Raw genomic sequence first — 4,135 nt, forward strand, 5'->3', positions numbered from 1 at the left:
GGGTTTAACCATAGACGACAGTAATTGCCCAGAGGATCTAAGAGGTATGGGGTGGAATAGGGGCAGAGGAGGTCAGAAATATAATGTGGTGCCAAACATGTAGTACTAAAAACTAATAATAAAACTCAATTCTGTATTGAACAGCCTGTGAAGAGAGGTCAGTATAGGGCAAACATGCTCCCTGTTCCTATAGTGCCAGCAGCCTACTGTAGCAGCTGCATTTTGGAATACCTGCAGGCGAGATGAGAGATGACTGACTGACTGAACTGGGCTGGGCTGAACTCTATATTTCAATGGAACATGACAAATAACATATCAAATACTACATACAGTATACAGTTTTGATCTGTTAAAAACATCACGGTCAGAGTTCATTTTATTTTGGCAGTGGCTAGAAGTTGGAAGAGTTTAGCCATTGCTTAGCGATCAGGTGCAATACAGCAACATTTTTGTTGTTGTTGTTTTTTTTCACAGGATTCCAGGATAGAATGTTCCACTGTCAAATTTGTGAATGTTAATTTGTGACATTAACTGTGTTGATCAATAAAAAAAAACATTTAGATTAATTGCAATACCGCCTGAGAAAACTGTTCTGTCTCATTCAGAACATGGCGCTTTCCTGTCTGATATTACCATTTACTGTGAAGGCTTGGTTCTCAAGCATTTCTCGAGGTCATTGCCTAGTGGCCCCTAGGAGTGGCGTGTTCACTCCAGGGGGTGGTCTGTGGTGGCACAGGCCACCCCAGAATCTGACTGCCCACCCCAGGTCCCAGTATTCAACACACATCTATGAGTAACAAAAAACAAAAAAAAAGGTTTTAATCATGTACATGGGATGAATTAGCCTGACGTTCATTTGAATGCATTTCAAAAGACAAAAATGTTGTCCCATGACTAAAACTATATTGACCTCACTGTAATTTTTCAAAAGGACATCCCACTCCTGAATGAATTTTGCACAGATATAACCATTCACACAACTCGGAATGGAGTGGTGAAGACTCATTTGGCTCAATTTTCACTACTACAGGTTCGTGGCCCTCACATCTAGAGTTGGAATCGCTACGCGGCCCTCACACCTACGTCGCCCCGCCGATCCGACTGATATGCCCATAAGACCTCTGTATCTGTCAGTCCTTTCCTTGTCCCTTTTATGCCCATGGAGATCTCTGTATCTGTCCGTCCTTGTCCCTTTTATGCCCATATATGGAGATCCCTGATTTCATCAGTATATGCCCATATATGGGCATGCTCCCTTTTGTGCCCATAATATGGAACTGACTGTTTGCGCCTGATGCCATGATGACATATTGAGGTGAGGTTAGACAACACACTCCATATTTGGGCGTAGCTGCATTGGGATTTTTGCCAGACCCAGGGGGTCGGGCCTACATGAGGCTTTGTCGGTACCCCTCTCCAAATGTTTTCGTCCATACATGGGCATAAAAGAGGTCTGTCTTCTGTCCTCTTTTTGATTGGCCAAGCTTAGCGTGACGTAGTGCTCTGATCTTTCAACTACTAGGGGTCTGGCAGTACCAGGTCTCCTGGTTCCCTTGTTTAAAATGCAACAAACTTTAAACAGGATCCAATGTTTGAACTCTAACTTTGTCAATAGTATTAATGATAATCTGTAATATTAGTTAATTATGAATGTTTAATCTAACAAATATATTATGCAGTTAAAAATAAAAATCCTGTGAAAGATAATTCTCACAGAAGCATGCAAGCATCACATTATGTATTGGAATCATATACTCTACTGTATGTTTCGCGTGTATGTATGTGTGTGTGTACTGTACACGTGCAAGCACACACATGCACACACAAGTGAAGCTTGCGTGAGTGTTGTTCTTCATCAGTTATATGAGTGTGTCAGAGTGTGCGCACTCAGGCGTGAATGGGGGGTGTATGTGTGCATTCAGGCGTACAGAGAATTAATTCCAAGTGTGTGTGTTCAAGCGAACACTTTATTAATTGTAAGTGTGCGTGAGTTCATGCGTAGATAAAGTTCTTATACACTCGACAAAGAAGTAAGAACTGAAAGAATTCACTCCCCTCCCTTGTATGCCAGAGTTCCAACCAATATTGTATATCTGACTGTGATAATGTTTGGGGAGAAACAAGTCTGATACATTGAGTGTGTGTGTGTGTGTGTGTGTGTGTGTGTGTGTGTGTGTGTGTGTGTGTGTGTGTGTGTGTGTGTGTGTGTGTGTGTGTGTGTGTGTTTGCGTGCGTGCGTGCGTGCGTGCATGTGTGCATGCGTGTGTGTGTGTGTGTGTGTGTGTGTGTGTGTGTGTGTGTGTGTGTGTGTGTGTGTGTGTGTGTGTGTGTGTGTGTGTGTGTGGGTTTGTTTGTGTGTACTTGGCCAGGGCTATGGGTTTCATTCCCACTGTGGCCACCCATAATATGTATGCACTTGTGGTGGTGTAAGTTGAATTGGATAAAAGCAAGAGCCAAATGGCATGCTGACTTGTGCATATGTTTGTGTCTCTGTGTGTATTCATTCATGGCTGATATAGGATTTTTAGCTCCAAGCTCATTACAGAAAGGAGCAAAAGGAGTTACAACCTAGTTAAAACTGCAAAACTGTAAAACTTGTGACAGCATGTCCTTACCTCGCCATTCTCACTGAAAGTTCAAACTCTGAAAGTGAGATCAAATTGATTGGGTTATTCTTATCATAATCTACAAATACCAATGTGTGTGTGTGTGTGTGTGTGTGTGTGTGTGTGTGTGTGTGTGTGTGTGTGTGTGTGTGTGTGTGTGTGTGTGTGTGTGTGTGTGTGTGTGTGTGTGTGTGTGTGTGTGTGTGCGTGTGCGTGCGTGTGTGTGTGCGTGTGCGTGTGCTTGCATACACATGCACAGCCCATCTGTCACAGGGAGCAGGTCACAGTAGGGGGGGATAGTTTAGACGAGGCCAGAGGTCACAATGAGGCCAGCCAATCCCAAAGGGGCAGGAAGTGGTGCCAGGCCACACCTTGCCTCAGAGGTTGGGGCGTCCTAAAGCAAATTAGATCTGCTCCAGCACATACTGTTAGTAAAGCCTGGTTTATACTTAGTTGCACGTCACCGGCTATTTTGGTGTGCGACACTGGCTCGCAACTAAGTATAAATCAGGCTTCAGGTGAAAACAAAAATCTAAACATTCAGCCTGTTAATTCACCCAAAGAACCAAAGGCAGTCTGTCTGTCTGTCCGTCCGTCCGTCCGTCCGTCCGTCCGTCCGTCCGTCCATCCATCACTGGCTTCCAGAAAGGAGTTTGTTTCTATCTAATTCTCACCTCATCCATCCATTCAAGCTCAGTCGGGTTGAATAAATGTCTCATTAGCTGACTGCACCTGATCTGACTGTTCTTTTTCTGGCTGTCTCATATTGAAGAAAGGGACTGTATTTTACTGTGTGAAAACTCCACTATAGTGTAAACCAGTGGTTCTCAACCTCTGGGCCGGGACCTCCCTAGGGGGATGACAATTTTACTTTTAACTTTTTAATGCCAAATAAAAAAAGAAGACCATTACTGCATCAAACGTAATCAACAAACTATACTATAAAAATGGACAAACATTGGCCAAATTGTCAAATAATATAAGAAAGAGATTGCTCGTTGCGAGGCGTTGTGAACGTAGATCTGCCATTTTCACAATATTTATCTGTGGAACCGAGTCAAACTGAATGGAATGCCTCTACTCCTATTCCAAGTACTTATCAAGGGGGGGTCCCCAGTTCAAATATGATCATTTTGGGGGGTCACGGCCTGAAAAGGTTGAGAACCACTGGTGTAAACAGTAAGATGGAGTATTAAACATAACAATACATATCCGATCTATATGTCTGAGTCATAGTGACGGGGGCCTTGTCAGAGTTTGTCTGTCTGTCTACCTGCATGTGTCCCTTTCATGCCCCTATACTGTATGGAAATCCCTGATGTCATCAGTATAATGTCCATATATGACATGCCCATATATGGGCATATCGGTTAGATCAGAGGTTCTGGACATCTGGATATCCATATACTTATTAGACGTATTGATCAGATTGTTCTGGACGACCACCTCAGACGACTCTGAGGCGGGCACCGCACTCCCTCGATTCCTTGCTGATGCGATGCGCACGCCGAGTTTGAAGTCGGTCGGTC

The sequence above is a fragment of the Gymnoscopelus braueri genome (assembly GCF_963280865.1).
Source record: "Gymnoscopelus braueri genome assembly, chromosome: 9".
Classification (NCBI taxonomy): domain Eukaryota; kingdom Metazoa; phylum Chordata; class Actinopteri; order Myctophiformes; family Myctophidae; genus Gymnoscopelus; species Gymnoscopelus braueri.